The sequence below is a fragment of the Pomacea canaliculata genome, linkage group LG1, assembly GCF_003073045.1.
Source record: "Pomacea canaliculata isolate SZHN2017 linkage group LG1, ASM307304v1, whole genome shotgun sequence".
In the NCBI taxonomy this organism is placed as follows: domain Eukaryota; kingdom Metazoa; phylum Mollusca; class Gastropoda; order Architaenioglossa; family Ampullariidae; genus Pomacea; species Pomacea canaliculata.
In genome coordinates this window covers 23,833,234-23,850,885 of record NC_037590.1, presented here as the reverse complement: position 1 = coordinate 23,850,885, position 17,652 = coordinate 23,833,234, and the positions used below count along the sequence as shown (strand labels likewise).

General features: G+C 45.6%; 1 protein-coding gene across 2 annotated transcripts in view; it reads left to right on the top strand.

Annotated features, from left to right (window-relative positions):
- Positions 1-3,608: 3,608 nt before the first annotated feature.
- The window catches only part of LOC112559435 (retinoic acid receptor alpha-A-like), a 115,288-nt gene continuing 101,244 nt past the window's right edge, over positions 3,609-17,652 (top strand). Inside the window, exon 1 of one of the 2 annotated variants that reach the window (XM_025230719.1) lies at positions 3,609-3,624. The gene's annotated coding sequence lies outside the window, so the exon portion shown is untranslated. Of the gene's footprint in view, positions 3,625-7,518; positions 7,818-17,652 lie in introns of those variants that run through there. The other variant, XM_025230692.1, reaches the window with a different exon arrangement.

Sequence of the window (17,652 nt, the reverse complement as noted above, 5' to 3'; positions counted from 1 at the left end):
ACGTAAGGCTCCAATGAATTCTAGAAATGGTTAGGGTTGCTTGGTTAGTTGATTTAGTGGACAATAAAATCCCTTCGCCTAACTTGGACTATTTGTGGTGGGGGGAGGAGCGGACTATCCGGAGAAAAGCCCAAACGGCCAACAGCGTGAAGAGGTTTTGATGACCACAGAGAAGGACATGTGCCTGAAATGTTAACATGGGTTCTTGTAGTCGACTACTTGTGATGGCTATTAAACCATCTCCCTACTCTCTTCCATCATTAGGCGTGGGATGTAGTTAGTAGGTGAAGAATAAAAATATTATATTCTTACAGGGAATGCGGCCATGTTCACGGCCCAGGTAGGAAGGAGACGAAGGGTCGTTAGTTTCTTGACCAAAGTGGGAGGAGGAGGAGAAGAGACGGACCTGGAGGGAGGTGATGGTATTTGAGTTGCGCATGACTTGTCAGTTGGTCACAGCAATGACTGGGTGGACATCGCTCCCCGCGGTGCCGCGAGATGACAAAGCTCTCACCGCCGGATCGATCCCCTCGGCCGGCAGGTCTTCGCCCACAACCCCAACACTAATTTCTCTCAGTGCAGTGCCGCGAGCTGGGACTCTTGCTCTTTACGGAGAAAAAAAAACCACTGGACTATCGTATCATCGCACCCTAAGTCCGCTCAGTGAAAGGGATCAGCACCTCGCCTCTCTTTGTGGTGTACCCGCACCACTTGCCTCGCTCGATCATGATGCTCGCTTGATCAACGTGAGTGATCCCCCGGGTGCATGGCTGCTTGCAGAAAAACGCCCCCCAAACGCTTTTCGTTAATAAGGAGGTGAGGCTGGTGAGGAATGGCATGTGAGGAGGACCAGATCCATGTCTGCAGCACAGGCTAGGGCAAGATGGGATAGGACAGAGATAGCTGATGACGGACAGAGATAGCTGATGACGGACAGAGATAGCTGATGACGGACAGAGATAGCTGATGACGGACAGAGATAGCTGACGAAGGACTGATGGGTGGCGTGGATGGCGAAAGAGAATGGAGTGACAGCCACCGGCATTACAATCTACATAAAAAAGACTTGTGACTTGAAGCCAGTTCTTGCAGACCGTTGAGGATTACTTCAGTCCACTTAATTCGATTTGCTGTAATTAAACAACAAAACGATTACATGCCTGAGGTCAAATACCGATCCGCATCTTTAAATTTGCTCTGTTGTAGTTTGAAATTTGTTCCTCAAATACCTTTTTGAAAGTTGTAAAATGCTGAATGGTGGAGATAGGACAACAGTTTGTGAAACGTCTAGCAATCAGTTACGTGGCCGTTTTACAGTGGAATTTTTAAAAATTTTATTTTCTGGACAAACATAGATAAATTAGCTGCAGCTGTGCTCAGAACTTAGAGACATTCATTTTCTGTGCGGCAAGTCAGGTAAACAGTAGTAAACAGAAGTTGCTTCAATAAAGACCCCAAAAGTCAGTGAATAGAGTGCGGGAGTGTGTGACTGTTCCTCTGTGGCATGCAGGTTGTGACGAGGTTCAATTCCCACAGCCACCCGCTTTGTTTCCGCATCTGTGCGACATGGCCAGTCCGCTCGCCGGCATCATCGTGCGTGTCTGTGGTGTAGCTGTGGAACTCGTGCTGTAGTAAATCGTCGTCCGCACACACACACGCACGCACACGCCCCCACGGAGTAGAGCGAGCCGTGACGTCACGACGTAGGGCGCCACCTGGCGCGGGGCGGGACGTAGCAGCAGTGGCTGCCGTGGCGCGTACGGCCGTTGCGGCCGCCATGGCGTGCGTGCGGGGAGAGGAAAGGGTGGAGGCGGCGAGGGTGTGTGTCGGCGCAGACAAACCCTCCGCTGCTCCCATCGCACTTGTCGCAGTCAGCCTCCCTCCGCCGTGGCAGTGTTGTTTGTGACTGACATGTGTCATATTCAGTGCCAGCCCTTCGCCACTCACACAGCCGCAACTCCTGACACCAGGGGGCGTAGCCGTGCACCGGAAACACTGGCTACCTCCGGGGTTAGCTGTACCTCCAGCCCGTGTACAGCATCGCAACGAAATGACGCATCTACACCGTCGTCAACATGGCTGCTGCACGTTCAACGTTTAGTAAATAACGCACGGTAAATAAGACAACAATATTATGGGGTAGATGGGGAGGGGGACTGAAAGTCCAGTACACTCCCACTGCACTGAGCACACCCCTCGTGAAGCCAGCACACGCAACAGCCAGGGGAGCAGAGGAGTGACCATGGATGCAGCAGGGGGAGGTAGAGGGAGGATCACTGTCCACGGCATCAGTTAACGCAGACAACGGGGGCTATTCTCCCCCTCCCTTGCCATGTCCCCCCTCTCTTTTATATTCTGCTTTCCTCGTCATCTCTACGTGGGAGAAACTTCCCACATCATCATCATCATCATCATCATCATCATCATCATCATCGTCGTCGTCGTCAGATGGAAAGTTCCGGACCGGTTGAACCTATGAAACATCTGAGAACTAGTGAGTGCGGCAAGATGTCCGCTGTGCCTCTGTTTGTGTTTTATTGTAACGAGCAGAGCGAGGTTCCTTATGAGAGAAGTACAATCAGAATTGACAAATAGCTGTTGGTGAATGTCCGTGATGTCGATGACGAGGACAAATAATCCCAAAGTGCCTTGCCTTTCATTTGAGCCAGGTTATAGAGTTCAGTACTTGACGGTCACGTGACCAGTAATTGTTGTTGGTTTAACACATCTGTGCTCTGAGTGCTTTTATAATTTGTTACATTCTCACCGTACTCATGGTAGCCTTTCCCAAGGAAGAGAAAACATTAATTTAAAAATACACAAGAGGAAATACAAAAGTAATAAAAAAAAAAACAGCATTTTGAATGTAGACACGTACATCGAAGTACCTTCCGAAAGAATTTACTTGTAGTGGACGTTTATAGTCTTTTTAAAGAGTTCTTTTTTTTAAAGTAGAATGCTTGATAATTTTGCAAGACTTCTTTTCGTTTTAGTTCAGGAGCGTCTTTAAAATTATCCGTTTTAATATGTTTTTGGTGGCATTAAAAAAAACCAAAAAAACAACAACAACAACACGGCAAACTTTGTCAAAGATTCTGTCAGTAAATATTTTTTTCACTCAGTGACATTAAAGTCAGTTTATAAGGTATCGTGTCTCCCATACATAGATACATAGAGATGGTACGCAATCACACCGAAGCTGAAATGCGCTGTCCACCACACCCAGTTGTCAAAGGGGCATGGAGAGTACAGTGTGATTAAACTGTTGATGTAGCTAAACCGGATGTTGAGTCAGCAGCAACACGTGATACTACGGATGTGTATACTGTACATGGACTGATGACCAGCGCTCAGCCTCTTGTCAGGTCTTTTGTTATGTGGGCCGACTCCATCAAAACCAGACTGAAACCGGAAAAGCAATGTGAAAATGAACCGCCTCGAGAATTTTGATATTAACAACATATTTACTGTAAGTTTAATGCTTCGTCACACGATTAACCAAACTTGACTATTGACTGTGGAATCTTACTCATGGGATGACAAATTGTTTGAAACGCAAATAAGCATCTCCATCTAAGATCACTGGTGTTCGCATCACTTGGACTCTCACATGGACTTGTATGGGTATGTATATATGTATATATGTATATGTATATATGTATATATGTATATATGTATATGTATGCATGGGTTACTTGGCTTGGCTTTGTATATCTTATTTTGCTCCAAGTGACCAAACAATAAGATCATTACCTTTTCATGCACTTTCCCTCGCCTGTATCAAATCTTGCCTCTCAGTGGATTGAAGCCTTGTCTGAACCTGTCGCCTGAATGACAGCCGCTCGCTGCTCGTCTCGCTCTGATACACCTGCCCGCGGAGGTGGGAGAAAAAAACCGAAACATTTGTCTCTTGCACAATGGCATCCTACCTCGCAGCAAGAGTTTTTCCACATCTCAATGTGCCGAAGCTTTGATAAATGACAATGAATCATAGCTTTGCTTGAGTATTTTTTTTCCCTGATGTTTCATTCGAGGTAGTTAAACCAAATTTGGATTCTAGAAATCAAGCCTTGAGCTGTCTTGAGTTCTCGTTTTACTTCTTACTCACCCCACCCCACCCCACCCCTCCATACCCGACACATTACAACAACCACCGCTTTCTTGCTGCTGCTCTTCCCTTTGTGCATGTGGTCACTCAGGCGCCTGCAAGATGAGGACCGTGCCAGACAGGATTCGGTCACGTGATCCAAGACAACAGCGATGACTGCGAGGCGAGGGCTTATAACGAGCCGACGAGAGCTTCCTCTAGGGGTGTAACCATGGCCACAGCTCGCGACAGACATTCCGTCACGTCAGAGGAGTTGGCGAGAAACATCTTTCAGTCTGCAAGAGCAATCTGTGCCTACCTCAAACACACCTACCACCTTCACTCTTTCAATCAACCCTGGCTGTCCGAATTTACACCTGAAGACGGGAGTGCCAGACATAACTGCTTGAGAAACAGACTTTCTAAGAGTACACGCATCTACCTCCGCTGTGGTCACAACTACCCCAACCCCTCCTTACAACATCATCGCCCCCACCTCTAAGTTCCTCTCGCGCGGAATGGAATTTCTTTCCTCCCGAAGGAAGAAGAGCTCTCGCCAGCTCATATCTGTTTTTGAAGGGACAATGGAGAGCAGTGGAGGAGGCAATATTTCATTGCCTGTTTAGTAATTCTCGATGCCTTGCGCGCTCGAAATGAGTCAGAGAAAGAAGGAGAGAGGGCACGAGTGTGGTCGTATTAGCGAAGTGGCTGTTGTTTACATTTGTGGAATACAGATGCGACACCGCCGTCGTCAAGTGCGGAGGGTGGCCGGCGAGAGAAACTGTGAATGCATTGGAATGCCCATCGCCGACAACATCTGCAAACAAATAACCCGCGGGAATTGCTCTTGTATTTCCCCTTAATAAAGATTTCAAGATGGGGATGACAAAAGTTATGTGATATTGATAATTGCCTAGGGGGAGAAAAAAAGTTGGCGCTACCGAAGCCATATGAAACCGGCCGTGTGGATGGTTTTCTTCAATCCCATCTTGCTGTTTACATCGGGCTGGTTGATTACCACTGAGGACCGGCAGACACCATGACAACGCCATCTGCTAGGTGACTTCGAAAGTGATGGATGTCAGAAGAAGAGGTGTCCACAGTTGTTGTCTGGCTGTATTGAATGGAACAAGAAACGAATAGAGATTAGTTTGGTAGAATGTTCAACGATAGGTCCGCCTGGCGCTGAGAGCGATGTCTGCAAGACCGAGTCTGGAATGGAAAGAGTAGTGTGGAACTGCAACAGCATAGCATGGGGAAAAATGAAGGAAAAATAAAGAAAGAAAGATGAGGCTAAACAAACTTGACTAAGAATAATTTGTTGGTCACAGAAATTTTTGGCTGTCGAGAGAGTGACTAGACTGGCTGAAGCTTTTACTTTCCAGGAAAATAAATGTTTATTTATTGAGTAGACTGGCTGAAGCTTACTTTCCAGTGAAACAAACATGTTTATTTATTGAATAGACTGGCTGGAGCTTTCTTCACAGTGAAATAAACATATTTATTGAGCAAGCTGGGTGAAGCTCTTACTGTCCAGACAAATAAACATGCTTATTTGTTCAGTAGACTGGCCGAAGCTCTAACCTTCCATTCAAATAAACACTCTTATTTATTGAGCAGGTTGGCTGACGATCTTACTTTCCATGAAAATAAACATGTTTATTTATTTGCTCACCTCCCCAGACCTGGGGTTAGTGCAACTGACCGTGGAGCAGGGTACAGGTAGTTCCGTGGGTGTACGGTGGGAGGGAGGAGTTCACTTATCTTGGAGGTAGCTGTCTGTGAGGCTGGCGCTTGTTTTCTCCAACCGTCGACACGGTCCACTGACCTCAGACCTGCTCGGGTGTGTGGGTAGAGAACCTCTCCTTTCTTCCCACCCGGCAGCTGTCCAGTGTAAATGTTATTCAGTTATCAAAGAATGTCGAGGTAGCAGAGACGATGTGTACTCAGCCCTCGACATGTACCCTAGACTCGGTGAGCCAGTTATGTCACTACCCTGGGGGCAGTCAGCTGTGATTCTGTTTACACTCTTCCCCAACTGCTCGTTGTTAGAAAACAAATCGACTTTCAGAAGAGAATGTGTGTTCTGTAGTTATCTTCAGATTTGATTGACTCAGTCGTTATAAATCATTTGTGATGCATGGCAAGTAATGACAACAGATATTCAGCTATGCCCTCACACACACACACACACACACACACACACACACACACACACACACACACACACACACACACACACATTGTTTATATGTATGTAACATTATATATGTATAACACTATACATAATGTATTTTATCGCATGTTTGGATCAGTTCGCACTTGGTAACATCATAAACAGAGGCATAAATATTGTCAGATTGTGTAAAAGTATTTTGAAATACTCTTCTTATGATTAATTTATGCAGCGGACATCACGTGGGGTTCCTTTTGAGCAACTGTAAACAGATAAACAAATATTTGTGGACGTTTCGTAAGGACCACTCGCGGTCCAAGACAAATAGTTGCGGTTCATTTCTCGTGGCGGCTAACGTGTCAACTTTGTTTACAAACTGCTTTTTTTACGGGGTACACTCCGAAGGGGGACCAACAGTAGTATGACGTTATCTTTAAACAATGCGACGGATGGCGGATGTGACGTCACCATCACCATGTGCAGCGCACGCAGATGGGAAGGAGCCAATCACGAGAAGGAGGACAAGGCTTGGTCATCCTGACGTAAGTCTGCACGTTCTGGAGTTGTTCTCGGTTCTCACCAACTTCCAGCCCTCCTCCGGCTTCTCCCTCATCTTGAGGCAGTGCGGGGCGCGGCGGCCAGAAGGCGAACCCGGAGCCACCCAGTCAGACCGTGCTCCTCGCCACGCCATCAGGCGGGCTTTTCAAGGCCAGGTCACTTGGTCAGGCGAGTCGGGGCCGCAGGCTGGTGGGTCACCTCCATTGGCCAGTCACGGGCCGTGGCGCTGGCCGGCCGCCTAGTGGCGCTGGGCCTCTCCCTCCCATCCCGTCTGGCTCGCTCGGTTGGCGCGAAGACGTGTTCAGTCGGGAGGAGGGCCCGCGGCTGTCACGCCGAGCGCGTAACAAGTGACTCACGAGTCGAACGACCGGGCGCCTGGTGTTGCCGTTGGTCTGCTCATGGGTGTGCTGTCGGATGACCGCGTCGTCTGAGACAGGATCACGGGTGTGTAGCGCCGACTCGGCGGGTGGACAAAGGAGGCAGTTACGCAAGCTGAACGTCCTGCGGGGCGGCAGACACCGGTTACAGCCAGATAAACAACGCCATCCACAACGTCTTTCCGGTCAGGGCGCCCACCCAACGGTGTGTTGGACGTGTGTAAGAGTCGTGTGCACCCGTAACACCTAAGAACTTGATTGTGCAGGCAGGGTGGACAAGAGTTACACCAGTGTTTGAAGACTGGGTTTTTGCAAAGGTGGCGGTCAAGCCCGGTCCTTTGTCGCCAATCGGGTGGCGCCACGTGTTTGGCTAGCGTCGGGCTGGCGTGTAACGTAGGACGACGACGACGACACCTTGACGCAGTCTCGTGCTGCTGCTGGTCAGGTCGTGCATGACCATTGCCTGTGACTGTGTGTGTACTGGACTGTGTGCTGTGTAGCTGCTGACTATTGAGTACTTGACCCACAGGACGTCTGGTCAGCTCCAACTGCACTCAACGACTTTTGTTCATCGCCTGCTCCAAGGACGGTCACCGGTGGACAAGACGGGTTAACTGCGGTATGATGAATTTATTTCTTCTTCGTGCCATTCGTGATTTAGACATGTTGATTGTCTGCACAAACTTTGCTGTCATTTCCAGGCTGTTTTTGTGTTTGGCTGTTTATGTGATCGTTATGTAAAAAACAACTTCCAAAGTCACATATTCGACAAGAAGTATCTGGCTACCAAGGCCCGCTAGAATTATTTAGATGTTTTCTTAGCTTGGGTTGCTCTTCTCACTCACTCATACATTCACTCATTTACGAAACAGAAGTTATGTTTGTTTTTAAAAATAACAGGTTGTATTCTAATATTTTCAGGCTATTATCCGAAGACCTCAATTTTATTTTATGTGTTTAGCGTTTTACTGTCGGTGACCTGTTCTGTTGGACACGACATCATGTGTTCATTTTTACAATCACTTATTTCCACTTGGCCGTCTGATGATTCTCTCAAAAGTAATTCGTGTTTATCGGAAACAGTCTGTCCAACAGTACTAACCTTAAACATTGCACACACAAACTAATAAAAAATAATTATCATACGGATCTAAAGCATGTTGAAGGCGTGTGTTTGCAAGAAAAAGTTTTTTAAAATGCTAATTGATAGTGTAACAGCTCCGTATTATTGTTGTGTGTATATATATATATATCTGAACATATACACATACCTGTGTGAACTTTCTATTTAACGGTGATGTACAGCAACCTCAGTGTGCGTATATCTGCCAATCACAGTCGACTAACTACAGAATTTAACTTTGTCTAGTTGTGGTACACGTGAAGAATGTCACTGATTTTCAAAGAAGTTTACCTCTTGCTATTGTTGATGTGGCCATGAAAGAGTAGAATTATTATTTTTTATAGTTTTTACCTTACATATGTTGAGAAATAAGATTCCTGTTCAGACAGCGATTTTTCTAAGAATTAATACTTTTACACGTGGTGTAACCAGAAGAAGAAAAATCATCTACTTTATCAGTAGAGAAAATAGACAAAACCTGACTTATCAGTATTATTCGGTAAATGTGCAAGCTGACTCATAAAACAGTCGTTAAGTGCTTTAGTAGAAATTTGTTTTGACAATGCAAAACCTAAATTTTAGACAATACATCTGAAGGTGCACAACATTCTGAATCGTTTTAAATATTTACATGCACATACGGCTTCAGAACTGTTCCTGCTAATTTTAAATTTGATTTAGGGAAACTACTGTTTAAGACGATGATGAAGAAGATCATGATTATTATTTCTAATCCGGTGTGTTTACATTCGTCGCCGTATTTTAAGCATGTGAACAACCAGAAATAAAATGTTCACTATAATTGACAAATGTTATTTTGAATCACCTACCCCCCCCCCCCCCCCCCCCCCCACACACACACCCTTCATTTGGCTTTACAAAAAAAAAAAAAAATTATTATTACACTCAAGCACCCGTCCAGCCGATCGCTTATAATCTCAATGACAACTGTCTAAAACCAACTAAACAAACAAACAAAAAAGCGTGTCACTGTTGACGTTGAGCGCGGATTCGAAAAGATGTTTTTTTAAAACTTTTTGAAGCGGTCTTGGACAGAGACAGGTGAGTTTTTGTAAACAACAGCCAGCATGAAGTAGCGCACTGTAGTAGAGTTTTCTCTGTCTAGTCGGGAACCACGAAGGTTCGAGAATAAAGGGAGTAAAACATTTGGCAGGAACACAAAGATTTTATTGCTGAAGTATAGAGGAGCGGTGTGGTTGATGACATGGAGACAAGTGGTAAGCAGCTTACAACCTGTTGGTTGTGTTGTGGATGTACTTGTACACAGTGTACACTTGTACACAGCTTACAGCACTGAGTGTCAACAAACATTCTTTGCCTCGTGCGCGTGCAGACCTCCAAACATGTCCGCTTTGTTTCCTTTTCTTTTGAATACATTTCTATAGTTGTGCTTTTTTTGTTTTATTTTTTATTTATATATTTATTTTTGCTGTTCTTTCAGAGTTGAGGTCATCGTATATTTTATATGCTCGCGGGTGAGAAGTTAGAAAGAAAAGCCGAAATAATGAAAGCTGATTTCCAAAAATTTCCAGCTGTTGAAAGCACTGTGCAGATAACATTGACTTGTTTTAGGTGTTATGTACAACTGTACTATGTACAATTTATTCATTTATTTTTGACCTGTCGGAGCTTACATGGATATGTAAAGACAGCTGTTTTCTGCAGCAGGAAGCGGAATAGTTTGTCCAGCTCATCGTCCCAACATTTAGCCTCTCGTGGCTCTTCTTGGAAGCAGCGAAGTTTTCGTTCGTCAGGTGAAAACACCATGCTCACCTGCCAATCTCCAGGATACGGCCTCGTGTTTTGTTATTTTCCCCGGTTTTGTGATCAAATGTTGGCTGTACCGGTTGACAGGCAAGTTTCACCTTTATACCTTCACACCTCTGTGCTAGTCGCTCGTGCGGTCCTGAAAAAGCACACAACATTCTGACGGCTTTACGGACTGTGTTAAAGAAACTGGAACAGTTTGGCTTCAAGGAATTTTTGGTTGACAAAAAAAAAAAAAAAAAATCCCACGGCCACTTACACCACTCACTACTCACACCACTCACTACTCACATCACTCCGTCGGCGAGATTATCTTTCATCGCCCCTCACAGGGATCTGTTTGTAATTCAAATCTCTTCGCGCTGAAACAGTTTTTCAAGAAATGAACGTCCGACTTGTCTTGACCATAATAAGTGGCTACCGATGGCCAACATTTTCCAGTTTTCTTTCTTAATCGTAATTTGTTGGTTTTGTTTACTTTCCACGAAGGTCATTTGATTTTGTAGCCGTTTTGTGGTGAGTACAGGGGAAAACAAAGTGAGTTTAATAAACAATATCTCCACAAACGATATTTAAAAAAATAATAATCATTTAGTGTAACATATGAACAACCAATTTTATTTCAAAAATAAAGTGCTTAGAATACTGTAAAATAAAGTATGTACTATTATGTAAAACAGTGTCATGCAAGATAGAATAACAAGACAAGAAGAGTTATAGCGGTTGACCCTCGCTTGGCTGCAGGCAAAAGTCAGTTTGGGACATGTTGTGATCCAGGACTGTTGTCTGGGTTACTGAGGTACATACCACATAGTGCCATCCTCCCACCTCAGGTCTCAACGGTAATCGATCTTGTCAAAGATATTGCTAGATGGGAGGATTTACAGCCTCAACAGTTTGGGTCCAACTGCGTTGGTAGGGGGAGGTCCATGGCCGTAGTCTGGATGATGATTAAAAACCATAGAAACAGCTGAAGCATCCTGAGGCAGTCTGTGCACGTGACTGTGTGCAGTATGGCGGTTTAATGGTGAGTATCGTCGTAGCCTTGTCTGCCTCTCTTGTCATTTGTGTGTAAGGGACGAGGGTGGTAAACCTCAGACATCTACCAAGTACTCTACCGGTGTTATGGCGACCCTTCTCTTGTTACTGTGTAACAAACTTTGTGCTTTGTTGAAGAAAGGTTGCCACCAGGCCCAGGATTGTAGACCACGTGAAGACTTTATTGAGGAGTCCGGGCAAGTGTTTGCGAAGTTGATAGCAGCGACATCTCGAGCGGCTCTCCTGCTGCGGCCTTTCTGGGCAAGATGGCCGCCACGTGTCTCTGCTTGCCACGACCAACGGTTTCCAACAACAGACTCGCAGAACTACGATATCTGCTACTTGGCAGTGTGCACCTGCTACAGTGGCATGACTGATGTAGAATAGTACGACTAGTAACAGTGTATAATCTTAGGAGGCAGACAATCTTGTCTCCCTTTCTATCACCGACTATTTTTTTTGGAAACAAATGATGTTTATTGTGGGCAGTGTCCACCACGGAGTGTATTCAGAACTTTGTTTGTGTACTTGTGTGTGGTCACAAAATACTCTTTCAGTGACATCGTGGGCAGAAAGCTAAAGGTGGTTGTTGCTGTTAAAGGTCCCATCTCTGCTTTTTCACTCCTCACAAACAGTATGACGAGAACATACTATCTGTCGAAAACTTATTTTCCACCACTTTACTGTTAGCATTCACCGCGGTTTATCTCAGGATATGTTGTTTATTGTTGAACGTGGCTCATATTTGTACTTACCCGGTGTATATTCGCAGCTCAACAACATGCAGCAGTTTACAATCATCGTTGTTTTCATCATGATACACAATTATTATTGCTTGCTATGTGACCGCAAAGTAACAAAAGGATTGAAAACTATCAAATCTGAGAGTATAGAGAACTTTCTCTATGCTAAGGGACTTTTTCAGTCAAACCTTTAACTAAGTCTCCCCCTTTCTAAAAATATTTGTTGTGGTGGAGGACGGAAACGCCGACACTGGGATGTCGAACGCAGTCAAATGTTTCTGAGACGTTTGTGCACATCTGAATTGAGGTTCATATCGGCGTGGGTGTGTGTTTGTCCGTGCTCTCTTGCATGCCTGGAACATAAATATTCTTTTTCTTCATTTTTATCTTAAAGATAGCAGATGCCTGGCAGCAATGTGTATCTGACTGATCATGTAAGTGGTGTTAGGCTCCGTCTTCAACTCGTGCCAGAAACATGAAGAACCACTGACGATTCACTGCCACCCGCGCTTCTGCTTACTGAACTCTGTTATTGTATTTTATTGTAGTTTGTAGTAATAGGTTAAAGGAAGGTTAGGCAGGCCAAAAAAGAAGAAAAAATATTTTCAGCCTAAGAAAATGGGTGTGAACACAGCGGTCTGTCTACGAAAGCCGCTCGTCAACAGTGAACAAGGCGTTACTGAATGTGTGGATGGTGTCGCTCGGTGTGCCATAGTCACCTGTACAAAACACTGTTCACAGCTCAGTGAGCGGAATACTTTTGGACAGTCAGTTCTTTCACACATCAGTTGGCGTCTGTCAAGGGTGACCATTATCGCATGTACTGTTCAACACCTTTTTGGAGAAGGTCCTTGACGATCCATCACGCCATCGGTGGGAGGCCTGTGTGCAAGCTCCCCCTTGCAGACGACATCTGTCCTGATAGCAGCACCACCAGGGAACTGTGAGACCTTACCGACACATGCGTGTGGAATAGATACTGGGACTGACAAGACCAGACTGATGATAACAACAAAGCAAAGGTCAGCTGTGCAGGCTGATCGAGTTCTGACTTGTGTCTCGGCACAACACGCTCTCTAGAACCGTTGAGGCGGGCTGTCGACGCCACAACAGACAGACAGAGAGAATTTGCATGTAAATATAAAGCATGGACTGGTCGCTCTATGCAAGGCCAGTGCACCACAGCCCAAGATGGGTAACGCACCCTGTCACCCCATCACACACACACCTCCAGCCCTGTCGAGAGTTGACCAGTGTAATATCGGCACTGACCACGGCATCAGACAAGCGAACACAAGCGCAAAGGTTCAGCTGACCTCACAAATAAAGAGTTCATTGCTAGTCAGCACTAGAAGGAATGTTTGTCTCTTCCAGAGAGAGAGAGCAGCGAACTCACTCAGCCAAGGGACTGGTTCCGCAAGTCCAGGTGCTCACACGTTGTACGAAGACCCGCCAGAAATTACAGGTTAGGGCCGTCCACACATGTTTTTTCTTAAAAAAAATGCGCTGTATATTTTTCGGAAACAAACCAATGCCAGCTTTATTTTCCGTTAAACCGCCTGTATTTTAAAAATTATTAAATGTTTTTACTGGGATTAACCTTTAAGCAGATTCATGATTGTCTTGCACACATAACAAACGACCGTGTTTGGTATATCACACTATGCTTTGACCTGCTGTAGACATTTGGATAGTGTAGACAGCATAGACAATCAGTTCTCCACCTAGTGTATCCATATTGGAAATGGTGTCAAGGGCAGCCGCTGGTCTTGGCGGTGAGCGGCGCGAGATGAAAGGTCTGTTCTTAGAGAGATGAAAGCTTCATTGTCATGGACGTCTTCAGGTGATTGAAAGCGCGGGCAGCTACAATAAACACAGAAGTCTTGTGTATGCTGTCCACGAGCTTGTTTGTACCCGCTTTACCATGCGGTGTGTGCTGTCCTCGAGAGTAAGTGTTTGCTGTAAGAACAATTAAAATTATTAGTAAACAGCTAGAAGATTTCATTCGTGGAACCTACAACACGTGACGTGACATCCACTGCCTAAGAAAATCGTGATTTTACTTACACGAAGGTGTTTACGAAAATATGTGTAGAAAATGACAAAATTATCTCAAATGTTTAGCTATCTGCACGGTGGCAGTATATGATTACGAGGTGACAAAAGGCCTGGGAAAGGAAAGCGGCAACCCTGACGACATCGGAGAAGACAGACAACGGTCTTCCGTTAGGTTAAGGGCGACTCACACGTTGCTGTAAACCACACCGTGCAAGGCTCGCTATGGACGTCAAAGACTTTAAGAACAGGACACAGTAGTTCTTCAATGGTGTGGCTTGAATGCCATGAATTTTTCGCTGTCGTCAACGGTCAAACTGTTTGAATAGAGTATTGTTCCCCTTTACATTCAATTTACAACACCACAATGGCAGCGCGTTCAGAGAAAAGATGTTTTTAACTGATATCGATGTGGGAAATTTTGCCCATGTGATCGCCCTTATTCGTGAGGAGGGATGAGACCACAGAAGTCTTTCTTCTGGTTTGATTCTCCGTCTCAAGGCACCGTCTTGTCTGCCAATTGCAGGCTCCATCACTTTCAAAAGTTCGTTAGATGTCGCATGAGACACGCGCAGAAAGCGCACGGTCTCTCTGGAGTCGTCAGATGATATTTCTTGCAAAAAGCTAAAACAGGCGCCTGGACGACTTCTTCATGCTGTCCAGTGTCTTAGCCACAGCTCCTGCTTCTTTCAGCGGCTGCCATAAGCATCTCTTGTTTTTCAAGTTGTTCGCCATGTTATTCTACACCCACAATTCTTTGCACTTGGTCTTAAGCCTTACAATGTAAAAGTTATATAGCAAATTCTAGCTATAATATAGAATAGGTTTGTGTGTGTGGACGGTTACATGTATATATCTTAAAATGTAATCTCTCTTCTCTCTCTCTCTCTCAATCACACACGCAATCAAGTGCTGCACGCGCAATCCTTGAAAGCATTGAACCGTGTGAACCGCCCCTTATCCGAAGGGAGGAAGTATTATCGGCATCCATTTCATCCATTTCATCGGCATTCAGTTTGTCTTCCTGCACTCACAGGTATTGGCTTAGAAGTGGTTAACAGCTTACTTATCTCTCACTCCAGCTAAATACTCGTCAGGGAGAAATACTGTGCCTTGTCAAACACCAAACAGCGGCAGGAACGGTAGAGGTGCGGGAGGGCCTTGCAGGAGATGCAGGAGCTGTCTCAGGAGGCAGGACACAGTCTCGGTGCGCCTGTCCTGTGCAACTCCTCCTGACGACGGGAGGAACTCTGTTCCTGCACGAACAAGTCGCGAACCTCCTCATTAACTCTCGCAACGATGTGGTTGTCGTGTCAGTGTGGAGGATGATGAAGTGCAGCATTGTCTTATAAACTTGTTCGTCTTTATTCAAAACCTTCTTTCACCGGAGGGAACAAAGAGAGATAAAAATAGAGACAGCAAGGGAAAGAAAAAAAAGAAGAAGAAAGGAAACATTGGGGTTGTCGGAGGACTTGTCTTTTAGAGGATGTAGGGGCGGGTGGGAGGCGGTGCCGCCGTGGAACTCTCAGATCAGCAGCTCCCCCGAACGTGTCTCTGTTGGCGGCAGCACGTGTCGGAGGTCGAGACATGCCACGGAGGTAAAGCAACATCAGAGGACACGACTGATTGCGGTGTAACGCTCGGTGCAGGTTATTTGTTGTTTGTGTGAAAGGTTTCTTTTCTGGCATTTGTTTTTATTATATTTACCGAGGAAGCTTTTACCTTCTCCTCACCTCATTCTTCTTCTTTTCCTCGCATTCATCACCGACAGGAGCACTTGAGGCGGGGTATGTGCAGACGACCTAAAAGCGTGAAACCCTGCACGTGCAGAATTGACGGAAGGAGGTTTTTCCTGACTTTTCCTGCGTTCATTTTTTTTTTCTTTCTCCTCCTTGCTCTTTCCCTTTCTTTCCTTGATGACATGGTGAGTGCTTCGGTGGTGGATGAGAAGGGGTAAGAGAGCGCTCTTGTCTTTCTGGGAGTGCAGCATCCTGTTCATCTTTATGGACACTCCAACTGCACCCGTAATAACGCTTAATAGGTTCCCCGCGGCCTGTGAAGTCCGTCACCGGCACCCCGTACATGATGTGGTTTCTACACAATGTGTGTGAAAGCTGGTGTATCCTGTCTCACAGCAAACCGCTAGCAGGCTGTCTTTTGTCGGTGGACCTCTCTGCCAGGCCCGACACACCCACAGGAGGGAGCAGCTGATGATTTAGTGATGGCCGCACAACAATATTTCAGTCTGTGGGGGGATGCGGGTGGGCGGAGGTCTCACCCACTGACACAGATCGCGGTTTTTACTTATTTTCTTCTGTTTCTTCACGTGCCTGCGAAGCTGCCTCCACCACAACATCATGGCTGGAACGCCGAGCGGCTAATATAACCCGAGGAAAAACTGTGGATTCTTCATGATATCCTCCAAGGCGTTTGCTTTTTAAAATGCGGCTTGTTTGTAAACATGTTGATGGGATGCTTTCACTAACCTGCAAGACTTTGTTGGCGACCTGGATGTTGCCAATTTAGAATCTAATGCCCGTGTTTTCCTCTGTATTTTAGGTTGTATGGATTTTGTAAATGATGCACGTGCGTGAAAATATCAACAGACAAAATAAACAGACAAACTATAAAATGTCCGTCGTGTCGGCAGCTTTGAGAATTGAGTGGTGGTGCACGTGGCAATGCTCTCACCACAGTGTTTGTTTGTTTGTCTTTTATGCCGTGCTAGCATCACCACAGTGCTTTGTGCCTGTAGTTACTTGCTGACTAGCAACATCACACGCTGACCTCCATCTCCAGTGAACTGTTTGTTTATGTCACGTGATCCAACAAGTCCTGGTGTTGGTGTGAACATTTTCTTCAGCGCATGCTCTGCCAATCGTTGAGTTAATTTTAGTTTTAAACACAATCACTTTAATCTAAATTGGTTGTTTATAAAAATGTAAATGGAATTGAAAAGGGCTTAAAAATTGGAGGTGTACCCGGCAGGCTGAGGGTCTGGCACCAAGCGCTTGACTGAGAAAGGACGGCGATACAGCAACGAGAAGATGGCAATGCGGTCACTGGTTGTTATTAGTTGTTTGACAGGAAAATGCTTTCTTCCTCTTGAACAAGATCTCACAAACATTCCGTGCGTATTCGTTCTCGATGTTTCTGAGAGCAGAATTTCAGGGCGAAGTACCTGGACTGCGGTGTAGACAGAAAGTTCGCGAACATTGCGTGGCCCTCGCCCGCCTCTCCGCATCCTTCCCCTCCTCTGCATCCTTCCCTCCTCCCTCCACTTTGAGGACCGCGCATCCAACTGAAGGAAAGTGACTTTTGTGACAACATCGCACCTACCCATATTCACACAACAAAGCACACCAAAGCTTCTCTGCCACATAAATAACTAGGAGTGACAGTTGTTGCCAGACGCGAGATTCGTGTTCCCATGTGCGTGTGTGCGCGTGCGCGCGCATGTTAGCAGTTTTTTTAAATATCAAGCGCGTGTTTATGAACAGACTGTACGCAGTTCCAGGAGGACTACTGTCCTTGCTGAAAGGTGCTGAGCACTGTGATGACATTTGCCATTTTGTCACCGTGCGATGTAGGTGAAGTGGTAAGTTGTTTTTGCGAGGTGCGCATAATGCTGGCGGCAAGACGAGCTAATGGCAAATTACCGTAAGTGACCATGGCGAGCGACATGCCTTACAAGTTCATTAACAGGA